This window comes from Delphinus delphis, chromosome 6 (genome assembly GCF_949987515.2).
Source record: "Delphinus delphis chromosome 6, mDelDel1.2, whole genome shotgun sequence".
Lineage (NCBI taxonomy): Eukaryota > Metazoa > Chordata > Mammalia > Artiodactyla > Delphinidae > Delphinus > Delphinus delphis.
In genome coordinates this window covers 67,406,431-67,422,232 of record NC_082688.1, presented here as the reverse complement: position 1 = coordinate 67,422,232, position 15,802 = coordinate 67,406,431, and the positions used below count along the sequence as shown (strand labels likewise).

The following is a 15,802-nucleotide window of genomic DNA, read 5'->3' as shown; positions in this document are numbered from 1 at the left end:
ATTAGTATAGGCTTGAAGCATACTTTATTGGTCTCTAATTAACACATAACAAACCATCCAAACTCTTCCAATACTTAACATCCTGATGTTATCTTAGTTTCTATTACCATAATTTAACAACCTTAGAAGAGATGAATTGCCATGGAAAATTAAAAGCTCTCTTTCCAGGCTTTAGCCATTTGTTGGCTTTTTTCCTCCCTGCTTACATAAATCTTTAAAAGAGGAAGGTATATTCGACTCATCTCTCATTAAGAATGAAAGAAGGATCTGGTAAATACATCAATTTAAATTAAAAATTCTTCACATCTCCTCTCTAAGCAAACAGATCCTTCTGGTGACGCAACCAGACTCATCCTTGGTGTTAGTGAACCGTTACAAGAAAATCTGATAAATGTGTATATTAAATGCCAGAGTTCTTAAGGACAATTGCACTTGTGTTAGGCTCATGAAGCTTTGCCTTTGATTTTCAAAAACCAAAGGGCGCTGTTAAGTAGGAACAGGTTACTGTATTTCTCTGAGTACCTCCTGCCTTTCAAATACAGACTCATGGGCAAAGAATTTTGAAGTAAGACAGTCCATCTGCTTATCTCTCTCTTTTTTTGGTCATCCAAAAGGACACTCTGAGCTTTTTACAAGAGAACAGACATAAAACCATGTCAGCAATTTACGCCAGAAGGACTCTGGGTCCTTTAGACCATGGGTCCGAAAATGATCATGAATTGGACAAGACCAGCAGACTGAGAGCCTCAGCTGGGACTTCACGGAGTATTGGAACACTGTTTTCCTCCTTCACTTCAAGCGAGACTTTCAGTACTCACGGGAGCCATAGTGCAGGAGGGTGTCCCTAAGGAGCCGGTTAAAATATTTTGCCATTTCTAGGGCTTTTTACAAAGACCTCAAGAGGAATAACAAATTCTGAGAACACCCAAGAGAAAGACGTGCAAATGCACTGCTGGGCTGCTTTTCACGTTCCATGACATATTATCGTAACAGTTTCTTTCGGGAAAGAAAACTTGATACCAATGAACTTGGTCATTAAAAAGGAAGCTATGTGAACCTGCGGACATGGTGTGTAAAGCTATCCTCAGATGCTCACTACCCTAATCTGGGGGTCAAACTGGATGCTGAAAACCTAGGGGCTAGAACTGGAGTCCGTTCTGGAGCACCACAGATGGTTAGTAGTGGTCTTGCTTTGCACAGGGAGAAAAGGAGTTAGAAGATATGCCATCCCTGTGCATCTCCTAAGTCCCGAGTTCTCATTTTCCCCTTAACTCTCTCTGTCTCACTCTTGTGCTTAAAAAAGTCATTCTTTAATGCTCTACATTTTATTCCATGTTTAAAATAATTATTTAATTCTAATTTAGAATGTCTTTCATGAGAATCAAAATGAGCCTTTTTCATGTGGAAACTCTGTGTGGCACTTGGTCCCAACAGGATGAATCGATTCAGCACTGTCCCTTCTTCAAAAAGTAACTACGTAAAAACAGAGAGTAGAATGGTGATTACCAGGGCCTCGGAGGCATGGGAATTGGGGAGATGTCCTTTAAGGGTATGAACTTGCAACTAGTAGATAAATAAGTCTTGGAGATTTAATGCACAGCCTAGTGATTATAGACAACAAGACTATATTGTAAACTTGAAAGTTGCTGAGAGACTAGATCTCAATTGTTCCCACTACAAAAAAAGAAAGAATAATTATGTGACATGATAATAGCATTAGCTAATGCTAAAGTGATAATCATATTGTAATATATACATGGATCAAATCAACTCACATGCCTTACACTTACACAATGTTATATGGTCAATTATATCTCAATAAAAAAGTATCTACACATGACTATGCTTATATTGTATATTCATTATATATCTCTGAATAATTGGAGACGTCCTAGTATGCATCCCTACTTATTTATTAACATTAATAGATTTGAAGTATTTTTAACAAACATTTAATGAATGTATATTGACTCTGAACATGAATCCCATTCTACCCACACCCATCCCGCTGAATAGTCACGTGCTCCCAGACAACCACCTATGTCAAATAAGAAATTTACTTACAAGAGTCTACATAACAAATAATGTTTAATCTGGTATCACTTGCCTATGAAAAACTGATCTTAAATGTTAAAGGTGTCTTGGACCTTCTTCCTGGTAAACTTCAGTTTTTTTCCATTTAAGGTTAAAGCTCCTTCATTAGACAAAGCCGCCAAAATTCTAGGAGTAACGTATCCCCAACACACATACGACCTCCAGTGGAAAACTGCCTTTGAAACAAGGAGACAGACATCTTTGGTGCTATGGGACTTACAAAGGCGAGCATAAAAAATATCTCCCTTCTTAAGCATTTAGTTGAAAGGTCCCTGAAGGTCATATAGGGTGCCTATTTGTTTTGCACTGCCTCTTCTGCATGTGATATATCACGTGGCTCAAACAGATTAGCGCTAAGGGAGAGTTTTGTGTTTTTTTTTTCTGGCTAGATAGATAAGCAAGCCAAACTATTATGACAACTTGATAAATGCAGCTTTTGAAAATGCTTTCTGTTGTAATAATACAGCAAACAACAAGAAGGCACGCGGCCAGGCGTCATCCATCAGTAGGTGAGCTGGCGGGGAACAGACCAGAGCCTGGTGTCACACCAGTTCTTCCTGATCTGCTAGGGGCTCTAATGTGGCCTAAGGACCCAAAAGAAGAGTTGGCCTGAAAGCTGAATTTAAGAAGCAATTTTGCAAAGAAGAAGGGGTAACGGAATCCCACACTGAAAAACGATGCCATAAATTGTTTCTTTGGCATAGGTAACGTATTTTTGTAACACGAGTTTTACAATTCAACACTTCTGCTCTATACTGATCTCTCATTATAAAAAACATTCTGAATGCTGTGCCCGCTTGGAGACTCGATTTGTGTACACAGAGAGAGTTACTAAAACTGAATATGTAGACCAAATCCAGCCTAAATGGAAACCACACAGGTTTAGGAAAAACATTCTAAGATGACATCTTCTCTGTTGTTTGATCTTCTCTTGACCATAGGGAACTCAGATTCCTGAGCAGCAGCTTAGAGGCTGCAGAGCTGTTCAATTAAAATATAGATACACATGAGGATACTACAGACTGAAGTTTGGAGTTTGGCCTGTGAGTTTCAAATTGGTTTATTTGCTATTATGAGTGTCTGGTATGTTCTAAATTACAACTAGAAAAACCAGTGCCAATTTCTTTTCCCAAACAAGTATGATTTTACATATCTCTGCCTGTTCTTCAAAGACAGACATGCTACAACAAAGCATTGAGTTCTCGCAAATATCAGCTAGGGTTATGACAATGAGGAGGGTGCCCGTGTAATCAGAAGAGAAGAAAGCAAGAACGATGACACTGGAAACCACAGTGATCATGCCCAGCTTCTAATAAAACCAGAAACTGCCCCGAGCAGACTGCTCAGATAATCTAATGAGACAACATACAACACGCAATCTCGAAGTGAAGATGAGCCCCTGGGCAGGACGTTCTGGTTCACAAATTCTGGTGGAATGCTTTCTGATTTACAGTCACTTCACACATTTATTGAGCATCCAATCGGAACCAGTACTAAGCCAAGGCACTGTGAAAGGTACAAAAATGAGGACTCCTCTGACCCTTCTCAAAGCTATCATTTAGTTGTAAAAAAATCCACAAGTCCAAGGAGAACACATATCGGTATAATGTAGCATCAACAGCTAATGGGCGTGGTCTGGATACTAAACATGGAGGTATTAGACAAAGGGACCGACCGATGAGAGACAGAAGTAACTTACAAAGGTGATATCTTAGGAGGAGTGTCCTGTATGGGCCATACAAGTCCCAAGAGGGTGACGGGAGAAAGGAGAATTCAAAACACAACCTTCCCTCCCGGCTCCTGCTTCCTAAAGTACGGCAGTAGGTTACTGGCCCCCATAGTCCATTCGGTCAATTCACCCAGCACTGACTGAGTACCTGCTATGCAAAACAGGAAGACATAAAGAAAAGCAAGATAAAACCTGTGCCCATCGTGCTGACAGTCTAGTGGGGGACAGGGTCTTATAAATAACTATAACACAAGCCAGGCTAGGTAAAAGTGATTAAAAGTGGTGCAAACATAGTGCCTTAGAAATATAGTGAAGTGAGACTTGGGGCCACTGCTGGAGGTTACTTTAAATAACACTGAGGGTTTGTGGGCATGGGCAGTGCGAGGCGTTGTAGGAAGAGGGCTCATCAGGAGAAAAGGCACAGAGTCAGCAGCATGGCCATCAGTTGAAAGGATCAGGACACAGGCCTGCAGCCACCCAGGATACTTTTCACTTTTAGAAAATGTATTTTTGGTTACTTGCTTTTCTCCTTTGCAGTCCCTCCGTGTGATCTCTGAGCTCCAGTGCCCAGTGAAGCATGGTTTACTGTTAGCATTCCACAAGCATTTATTGAGAAGTGCAAGGAAGGAAGGAAGGAAGGAAGGAAGGAAGGAGGGAAGGAAGGAAGGAAGGAGTAGAACAGAAGGAAATGCTATAAGGATAATTTCAGGTTGCAAAGAATTTTTGGCCTCATATTTGCTCCAATTTTTGAACCTGAAACCCAATTAAAATCTTTCTACAATAAACCAAAGATGAAAAGTTTAAAACGAAACTAAATAGCTACCAAAGGAAAGAAACTTTGGCTCTTTTCTACAGACATGTTTATTTTCACATATTTACTCAAAGTTGTATTTGTCACTGCAATGCATTTGTTCCCTCTGAAAGAGGGCGAGGGGTGGGGGCCCTGGGGATTGCTGCCTTTGGCTAGAGATCCACCAGCAGGAAGGACATGTACTTTATAACACATACACACATGCCATAAGATTTGCAAATGATCTTACATTTGCTCCGGACGTGTACTTTATAACACATACACACATGCCATAAGATTTGCAAATGATCTTACATTTGCTCGGTAGCCAAAAGAGGCAAAGAATGAGAATAAAAACAAATGTGTTTTAGCAACATCAAGTCCAACTTTTCCATCTTCCCCATGAGGAAAATGTGTATTATGAAACTCTAGGACTCTCACAATCTCACCCCATACAGCCCTGGAACTGGGAATTTATGAATTATTTTGGCTAGAGACAAAAGTTCTTCAATCTGCCCGTATCACCCAGATGTCCACTGCAAAATGAGGGCCTGGAGAATCATAACATTTTTCTTTAAAACCATTCATATGCAGAGCAGTTTTAGACTCCTCTTCCTCCCTAACAGCAAAATGGGGCACACATTCGATTTGGAGTTGAAGGGCGCCTTAGACATTCTTTCAATATAAACATTTATCGAACACCTATTCTGTTCCAGGCACTGTCCACTTGACATCGTAGATGAGCCCCACCTAAATCCCAGAGAAACTGAGAACCTAATCCTACGTCACACAGCTAGAAAAGAGTGGGGTCAGTCTTCAAAATTAGTAGTTTGATTAAAAAAAAAAAAGGGATAATCCACAAAATACGATAAAGTTTCTATCAGAGGCAATGAAACACATGGTTTTTCTTAAGAGTCAGGTTCCCAAATAGGTGACTGTTTCCCGTAGGAAAGGATCTCTATCTTGACTAATGAGTCCTACCCCAAAGCCAAGGTAGAGCTTGGCCCTGAAGCTATTTGAGCTTGGCATGTGTAGTAACGGGCTTCAGCTGATGATCACACATAAATAGGATGTTACTTAGCGTTCTGTACTTATTTTTTTCTGTCTCTAGGTAAAGTATCCATTCCCCAATGTATGTAATTCTGGTATCTTTTTTTTTTTCCTCTTAATATCTTGTGTTCTTTTATTTCAATCTCTCTCGCTCTCACAAACACACACGCACGCACACACGCAGGCGCACACCCTTTCGTCCCTTTATCCCGCACCCCCCATCCCCAGTGGTTGAAACTAAGGAAAACAGAGTTAGATAAACTCCTCTCTTCTATTGTACTGATACAAACTGGGATCAAACAGATGAAAGAGAATTCAAGGAAGTCTTTCTTTTTTTAGGGGGACAGGGAAAATGATAGATGCTGAATTGAAGGTGGAAAGTTAAACTCTATGGTTAAGAAATTCAATGAAATTGAGGGGAAGCTGATCTCAGAGAATTTGCATAAACCACCCCAGTCACTGGGAATTAACTTAGTTAGTCACTAACAACCTGGAGGTTTAAAGGGTCATATCTATAAGCTTAATAATGGAATGGAAGAAAATTTCAGAAATCATGAAGTCTATTCACCACTTAGGGCAAGGTTGATCTTGAGTAATACTAGACAAGTGGAGAACTACACAGAAAGGTTATTGCTGTAGCTCACAGGAGTACAGAGGAAATCACTACTTTTATTGTCCTGACATGCTGGTGTCCATGACTTTTCCTCCCACACTGCAGATTAAGTCATTCTATAAAAACCTGAAGGAGGAAGTTAAACATAAAGAAATCTCTTTATCAGAAAATATCTTCTTTTCTTCATAACCCCAACCTCTAAATTCTCAGAAAGCTGGAGACAAACGTCATCATTTCACTATCATGCCCTCCAATAGAGCAGCAATTCTAACACTGGATACACATTAAAGTCACTTGGAGAGCCTTTACAAAATTACTGATGGCAGGGCTCCAACCCCAGAGATCCCAATTTAATTGGTCTTCAGTGGAGTCCCGATATTTGTATTTTTTATAAAGCTTTCCAGGTGACTCTAAAGTACAGCCGGGGTTAAGAACCAGCGCTACAGATGTATTACCTATTTACAGAACTGGGGGAAATTCTCTTAGTTCTTAAAATATCTTGCAACTATAATCAGTAGAAACTCAATATAATCAGTAGAAACTTAATAATATGATAAATTCCCAACGGCAAATTCTTGTCCCTTGGGCTTTATATCCTTAGTTACACCTAGAAATTTGCCTAATACATAGTAGATGTTCAATAAATATTTATTAAATGAAAGCATGAAAACTGAGATTCAGTCTTAAAGATCATATGTTTCTGAGAATTTATTCATTTTTTCTAGGTTATCCTATTTTTTGGCATATAATGGTTCATAATAGTCTCTATCACCCTTTTAATTTCTGAAGCATCCATTGTAATATCTCCTCTTTCATTTCTGATTTTATTTATTTGCAGCTTCTCCCTTTTTTTCCCCTCAGGCTGGCTAAGGTTTTGTCAATTTCATCTTTTCAAAAAACAAACTCTCAGTTTAGTTGATCTTTTCGATTGTTTTTCTATTCTCTATTTGATTTATTTTTGCCCTAGTTGTTATTATTTCTTTCCTCTGCTAACTGTGGGCTTAGTTTGTTCTCCTTTTTCTAGTTCAGGCCAATAACAAACAAAAAATATTGAAGTGGTAATCTAAAACTTCCTGACAAAGAAAAGCCCAGGACCAGATGGCTTCACAGGTGAATTCTATCAAATATTTTAAAAATAATTAACGCCAATCTTTCTTAAACTCTTCCAAAAAAACAGAAGAGGGAATACTTTCAAACTCAGAACCTGAACAAGAAAAACAAAGCTGGAGGCATCACATTTCCTGATTTCAAACTATATTACAAAGTTATAGTAATCAATATACTATGTTACTGGGACAGAAACAGGCATATAGACCAATGGAACAGAATAAAGAGCCTGGAAATATACCTGTGCTTATACAGTCAACTAATATTTGACAAGGTGCCAAGAACACACAATGGTGAAAAGATAGTCTCTTCAATAAACGGTATTAGGAAAACTGGATAGCCACATGCAGAAGAATTAAACTGTACCCTTATCTCGCACCAAGTACCAAAAATTAACTCAAAATAGATGAAAGACTTAAATATAAGTCTTTAAACTGTAAAACTACTAGAAGAAAACATAGGAGAAAAGCGCCTTGACACTGGTCTTAGCAACAATTCTTTGGTCATGACAGCAAAAGCACAGGCAACTAAGACAAAATTTGACAAGTGAAGTTGCATCAAGCTAAAAAGCTTCTGTACAGCAAAGGAAACAATCAACAGTGAAAAGCCAACCTACCTAGTAGAAGAAAATATTTGCAAACCATATGTCTGACAAGGGGTTAATATCCAAAATATAGTTTTTAAAAACTCATATAACTCAAGAGTAAAAAAAAAAATCCCAAATAACCCAATTTTAAAAATGGCCAGAGGACCTGGATAGACATTTCTCAAAAAAACACATACAAGGGGCCAAAAGATACATGAAAAGATCTTCACCATCACTACCATCAGGGAAATGCAAATCAAAACCACAAGGAGATATCCCTCACATCTGTTAGAATGGTTATCATCAAAAAGATAAGTGGGAGAGGATGTAGAGAAAAGGGAGCCTTATGCACTGGTGACGGAAACGTAAATTGGTAAAGGCATTATGAAAAGCAGTATGGGGATTCCTCAAAAAATTAAAACTAACTAGTATATGACCCAGCAATTTCACTACTGGGTATATACCCAAAGGAAATGAAATCTGGGTCTCGAATAGGTATATACCTGTGTTCACTGTAGCATCATTCATAACATAGCCAAGATATGAAAACAACTTAAAGGTCCCTTGATGAATGAATGGATAAGGAAAATGTGGTATGTACATACAATGGGGTATTATTTAGTCTTAACAAAATGGGAATCCTGCCATTTGTGACAACATAGATGAACCTGAAGGACATCATGCTGAGTGAAATAAGCCAGACACAGAGAGACAAATACTGAATTACCTTGCTTACATGTGGGATCTAAAATAGTAAAACTCATAGAAGCAGAGAGCAGAACAGTGGTTGCCAGGTGCAGAGGAGAGGGCGGAAATGAGGAGATGTTGGTCAAAGGGGACAATGTTTCAGTTATGCAAGATGAATGAGTTCTGAAGACCTAAAGTACAGCATGGTAATGACAGTTAACAATGCTGTATTGCATACTTGAAATTTGCTAAGAACATAGATCTTAAATCTGCTCAACACACACACACACACACACACTAACTATGGAGATGGGACGGATATGTTACTTAGCTTGATTGTGGTGATCTTTTCACAATGTATACGTTTATCAAAACATCAAGTTGTACACCTTGAATATATATTATTTTTACATGTCAAAGATACCTCAATAAAGTAGTTTAAAAAAAAGAAAACTGAGTAGAAATAAAAAACTTCAGAAAAGCTACTGAACAAACCAAAGAAGGAATTTTTAAATAAACAGAAAAAGACGGCCAAGAGTTATAGATTCCCAATATGGCTAGTAAAGGTTATGGACACTAAACACATTTCCACCATCTTTTATTTCAACAAACAGGTTTATGGGACAAACCAGGCCATAAATTGGTCCCAAACATTCAGTCATTGGCCTTAGTGTATTTTCCTCCTGAAAGAACATCAGATCTTGGAACAAAACATCCCTCTAAGATATATGACCTGGAATATTAGAAGTCCTGGTAATACATTTGGAATAGGCTTTGACCCAAAAAGTTAAATGAAGGCAACTGCAAACTCTTAAACATATATCCAAAAATGTGAAACCTCTTCTAACACAATGAAAAGATTACCTCATATAAATGACATGACTAGTCGGACTCATTCTGAACTTGTATATCTTTCTGTTAAACAAACCTCAAACATTTCCAAGGAAAACAAGGCTGATAACACACAACATTTGATGAAGAATAACAGATAAATCTTGCTTTGGGGCTCACTTGTGCTGGAAGTCCTAAAACCTCTTAAGTCTTGTGAACCTTAATTGGATGTTATGACAGAGATGAGGTGACTTTAAAAGAAAAAACATCTGTTTAAGAAGCCAAATCTTAACATTAAAATTTTCCTTTTGGTATTTATTATTATACACCAAATCTTAAAATATTTCTTTCAGTATTTATTGTTATGCAGTGTATAAATTATTTGCTAACTAAAGCTTATATTCATGTAAGTATCAATATTATTATGGAAGAAAAATTGTATTTGCAATTAAAAAAAATCTGAGGAGTTAGCTTATTTTCCCTTAGCACAATTATTATGAAATGACAAGTTTGAATAACCTCCCCCATTCCTGTGAGATAACCTTCCTTGGGATATTTAATTTTTTTGCACTTATATTGATAACATTCTGGCAGCCACATCCCTTTGGAATAATATCACAATCTTAACTTTTTTAGGCACCTCTATAGTGTGATGATTTTTATCTCTTGTTCATCTAATAATTTTGTTCAACTCAAAAAATTTTTATTCAACTCAAGAATTCAATTCAAAATTTATTAACTTTTTACAATGTTTTCATCCTTTATAGGTTTGCCTCTTTTTTTTTGTTATTTGGATATCTATGAAGTCAACAAGTATTTCATTTAATCAGTTGGGATTTAACAAAATATTCGTACTGTTAATGTATTAAATACCTATTGTATTAATTTATTAATCCATAGTATTAATTAGTCTGGAGATTAATCTGGCATTTCAGAAAGTGAAAAAAGGTCATAGAAGACCTTTAAATCTTCTTCAGCCACCAATGCAAAGGCTGACACTACACTTAAGAGTATCAGCTGACTCACTGCTATATTTTTTTTTCCTAAAAGATATCTGCACCACCATGTTCAGCGCAGCATTATTATTTTTTTAAACATCTTTATTGGAGTATCATTGCTGTACAATGTTGTGTTAATTTCTGCTGTATAACAAAGTGAATCAGCTATACATATACATATATCCCCATATCTCCTCCCTCTCGTGTCTCCCTCCCACCCTCCCTATCCCACACCTCTAGGTGGTCACAAAGCACAGAGCTGATCTCCCTGTGCTACGCGGCTGCTTCCCACTAGCTATCTATTTTACATTTGATAGTATATATAAGTCCATGCCACTCTCTCACTTCGTCCCAGCTTATTCGTCCTCCTCCCTGTGTCCTCAAGTCCATTCTCTACGTCTGCATCTTTATTCCTGTCCTGCCCCTCGGTTCTTCAGAACCATTTTCTTTTATTTTAGATTCCATATATATGTGTTAGCATACGGTATTTGTTTTTCTCTTTTTGACGTACTTCACTCTGTATGACAGACTCTAGGTCCATCCACCTCACTACAAATAACTCAATTTCGTTTCTTTTTATGTCTGAGTAAATGAGCTGCAGTTTACACCTTTGACCTTGATCTTGGCACAGACCTGATATAGGGGTACATGTGATGTTAGACACATTATTCTTAAGTGCCTTACGCATCTGGAACTCCTTTCAGGCAAAAAGCTAAATGACCTGGCTGAAGACAAACCTAGAGCTCTCAGAGACACATCTTTAGTATCAAATTTTTTAAAAATATGCTTAAGTCATTTAGGTTGCAGAAGGATCATTTCCACTAAACAACACACCATACGAGGTCAACCAGACAAATGAATTTGCTAAAAGTATGATTTCAGAATATTTAGTGGGAGAGGTGGAAAACTGGAGAGAGAAGCAGCAGCTTCTCAAGGTAGTTGGTACATTGTTTAATTCATGTGTAATAAAACAAAGGACCATCATAAAGTACAAGTAGGTAGAGTCTGTTTTTTAATTAAAAAAAATAAAAGCAGACATTATATACCACTTGGTGATTAGCAACAATTGCATTATCAGAGTTACTCAATGAAACCTAATGGAATCTTACAGAAATTATCAAAAGTTGTAGAAAAAATTTTATACAGTGCCTTCCTTTATTGCTCAAATCAAATTTGCAGCAAAAGGCAATAATCAATGTTGCAATATCAGAAATCGGGAAAATCAAGCACTGCTTACTTCCTGTGAGCCTAGAAAAAAGACAGGGGAGAAGCCAAGGAAAGGATTCTGCTCAGTGTCTCCCTGGGTCAGGGCTGTTTTCCCAGCACTAAGTACGGCCAGTTGAGAATGAAGGATTTTATATTTAATGCTTGTTTATATTTTCACTGTGCTTTGCCTCTACTGATTTTTTTTTTTTCCCCAAAAGATCACTCAGAGAAGATGTTCTATACTCAGGGGATTAACCAAGCCTTCTCCAAGCTCCCAATCCATCAGGGAACATACTTAACTCCAGAAGTTGAGCCACTGTCATCTATTCCATAAAATCTGACTATTTTAGCTTCCATTACAGTTCTATCATATTGGGAATAGAATTATTATCTGATATCAGACCTAAATGTGGCCTGTGAGATCATATCACCAGGGCTAGAAAATAGGCCTGGCAGGTTAACTCGGCAGGTGGATGGGAGTTACTTGGGCTGAATTGGAATGCTGACCATTACATTACAACACACATTCTAGTTACCAGCTGGGCCTCTAAAGACATATACATTCATAACCTCTGACCTTTCCCAAGAGTTATAAGGTGACTAAATTGAATTTGGATGCCTAAATATGGAGTGGAGAGATGAGAGAAAACTTACTAAGTCCATTAACCATTAGAAATGAATTGCCACAGAAGACCATCCATGGTAGATTGCCAAAATGGGCCCAATTCTTTACCTGCCCTACATCGCATGGCTTTCCTTGTAACATTTTTGCTCTTGCACATTGACTTTGGACTTGGCTAGCTAACTTACTTTGGCCAATGTACATCTTTTAAAAAAATTATGACAGGACTATTTATCTGCTCCCGACATATATTTTGACACCATTCTTCAACAGGGCTTGTGTTGTGAAGTGACTTTATGCTGAACTGTACTGATTCCGGTTCTCTTGAGAAAAACAACACATAGGTTGATTCAGCTGTGCAGTCACTTCTTTTATTATTTCTTTATGTTCTTACCAGATCTGAAAATGCCATCTGTTTGAAGATTTTTTTCTTTTTCTTCAAATCCCTAAAGAATAGGTGGTCCACTTCTCTCCCCATTCTTTTTTTACTTCCTATCCACACCAGTATGAGTTTACTGAATGTGTTTTTTCAATATTTGAGAGTCAAATAGAGACATATATACATTCATAATTTTAGAATTTACATTCTACTTTTTCAGTTCATTATAAATAGATGACAGCCCTGACCCAAGTAGATGACACTGATACCTCCCATAGTATCTTAATAAAATCCTAACGACTGGAGCCTTAATTTACTAGGTGACAAAAATGGTAGTTTTGAATATCACAGGACATCAATATTTGATGATTTTCCAGACGACAGACTTTCACTTGTGGTTTTAATTCATTCCTGAGGTTGTTTCTCACTCAGTACAAGGTTTTCACATCACTGAGCCAATGTGAAAGTTCCCATACATTCCTTACCAGCTTTGTGAGACACATGTTTTGGTTCATCCCTACAGAATATTCAAGCATGCTTACTTGGGCAAACTACATAATAGGAACATTCCAAATTTGTACCTTTTGGCTTTACTGATGTGTGTTTATTATCAGTTATGGCCCAAAGTGCTATCACCATGTAGCATCATGTAGTACAGATTTAGGAAGTTTTTGATACTCATGATTAAGAGAACAGGTGAATCATTACGATGAAAGGTCTATTCTTTCTTATCGGTTCACAGATCTGGTTTGATATGAAGCTGGCCTCCAATGAAGACAGACAAACTCGCTAGTGGATTCAACCAACAGACTGATCTTCAGTGTAGACCCAAACACCACAATGGCTAAATACCAGAATTGATCTGGGATCTTTCAAGATATGCCCATTGGCCATTTTCCCCCTGGGTATGTTATTTCCACTGGGGCCTCTCTGGAACCAAAACGATATCTAGTTATCAATGGATTCAGTGAGGAAACATCTATTGAGCTCTTAATATCTCTCAGACCCTGTGCAGACCTGGGGGATACAGAAAAAAGTAAGACCTGGACCCTGATTTCAAGAAATTCTCACTCTTATTAGAATAAGTTGACATTTTCCTGAAACTGTATCTCACCACTTTCTGCTGTTCATGTAAAGTCTAGAAGAATCAGCAGATGAATAATCTTTCCTTCTTCTGTTTCATGTTTTATTTATAATATATAGTAATTTTGATCAAACCTCTTCCTTGCCACATACAACACTTTTCACTGTCGAATAAAATCTTTCATTAAAAAAATATTACCATAGTACTTTGTATTTTATAGTTTGGAGAAAAATCTAGTCATAGACCACACAGTTCAAGAAGCACTTTTGAATTATTATTATTATTCTAAGTAAAGACTTTCCATTCTAACACCTCCAGCCTTTTCCTTTCAGCTTAGGAGCTGTTAGCCACTCTCACTTCCCTTTTCATCATCTCTCCCAGTGTTCATGCCCCAATTTCCACTGCAGTTTCTATTCTTCCAAATCTCGTAATATGTAAAACTCATCATTCAGGAAACTGAATGACCTTGGGGAACTTCTGGTCATTATAACATCTAAAGAAACCAAATCAATATATCCTTCATTTGCAAACTACTTGGTAACACTGGAATCCAACATAATATGCTATTAATGTTAACGTTAATATTTTTGTTATTATTGTCACCATATGGAGCTATAGATGCTAGATCCATTTCTAATAATAAATAATAATAAATAATCCATTTCTAATAATAAATTTTCCTTCCAGTTCTAACATGAAAACAGATAAGAAAATTTGCTTGGTGAATGAGATAAATTCTATATTGCTTATCATATAAGAATATCTAAATACTTAGCTGGAGATGGTCATATTTAATGCTTTGCACCTTCCTTTCATTCCTTCATCTGGATTTGTGTGCAACAAACTGCTCTGCATTTCTCCAAAAGTATGCCTCCAACCTGCTCCCTCGGGGCCTTGCAAAAGCTCCAGGTTGTGGGTTCAGGACTTACTTGCTGCTGAGGCAGCGCCTCAGCGAGTAGGAGGCCCCTCCACCGCAGGTGCGTGAGCACTCACTCCACGGGCCCCAGGCGTCCCACAGGCCGTCCCGGTCCTCCTCAGAGCGTGCGGTCCTGGAGCTCTGTGAGGAACGAGAGGATGGTCAGTATGAGTCCTCAGTGAACGGGGAAATGTGCGCCCTACAGCGTAGGTGGTCTGTGTGTCTGTACATGCTGGCCTTGCTGAGGATGAAGATGGGCTCAGATTCTCAGATTCTTTCCAATTTAATACTGTGCATATGTTTAGGGAGAGGGATATTTGAGTTCAAGGACCCTGGGCTGTGACTGAAAAGGGCAAGGGACTGCATTTATGGGAGTGAACAGAAAAAGGTGGCCAGAAATAAGAATCTGGGTCAGAGGAAGATAGATTGCACTGAAGTCACAGTTTTGCCCAGGGTTCATGAGTCTACTCTTTTGTTGCTTTGTGAAGAGAGAAGCTGCACTCAGAGATGTTTCTGCTCTGAGAAGACTGACATGTGCATACCAGCACTGCTTTCCAAAATTTAACGTTTTATACAACTGACTTTTCTTTACATGAAGCAGCATCATTCCTAGTTTTCAGATATGTTAATGAGAATAATTGCATGAAGTAACTTCAGTAATGCAAGGATTGGCTCCAGACAGACAGATCTGCTTGTTATTGACAGACTCCCTAGTGAAATCTGCATCTACTCTAAGGAAAATTGTTATGTGTAGGTCTCCATATAGTGCTTCACATTTCTTAGAAGAGTTAAAGAGAAAATTTGTGCCAGTTACATAATAGAATAATAATAATAGTTAATAGAACAGGTTCTGAAGTTAGAAACTGCCTGGATGGGCTTCCCTGGTGGCGCAGTGGTTGAGAGTCCGCCTGCTGATGCAGGGGATGCGGGTCCGTGTCCCGGTCCGGTAAGATCCCACATGCCCTGGAGCAGCTAGGCCCGTGAGCCATGGCCACTGGGCCTGCGCATCCGGAGCCTGTGCTCCGCAACGGGAGAGGCCACAACAGTGAGAGGCCCACGTACCACAAAAAAAAGAAACTGCCTGGGTTTGGATATGGATTGTTTTTTAAG

The 15,802-nt window shown here is 38.2% G+C and overlaps 1 protein-coding gene across 1 annotated transcript in view; it reads right to left on the bottom strand.

Moving 5' to 3' along the window:
* Window positions 1–14,833, bottom strand: part of ADAMTSL1 (ADAMTS like 1) — a 434,468-nt gene extending 419,635 nt beyond the window's left edge. The window contains exon 1 of the mRNA XM_060014779.2: window positions 14,706–14,833. The gene's annotated coding sequence lies outside the window, so the exon portion shown is untranslated. The remainder of the gene's footprint in view (window positions 1–14,705) is intronic.
* Between the last annotated feature and the right edge of the window lie 969 nt (window positions 14,834–15,802).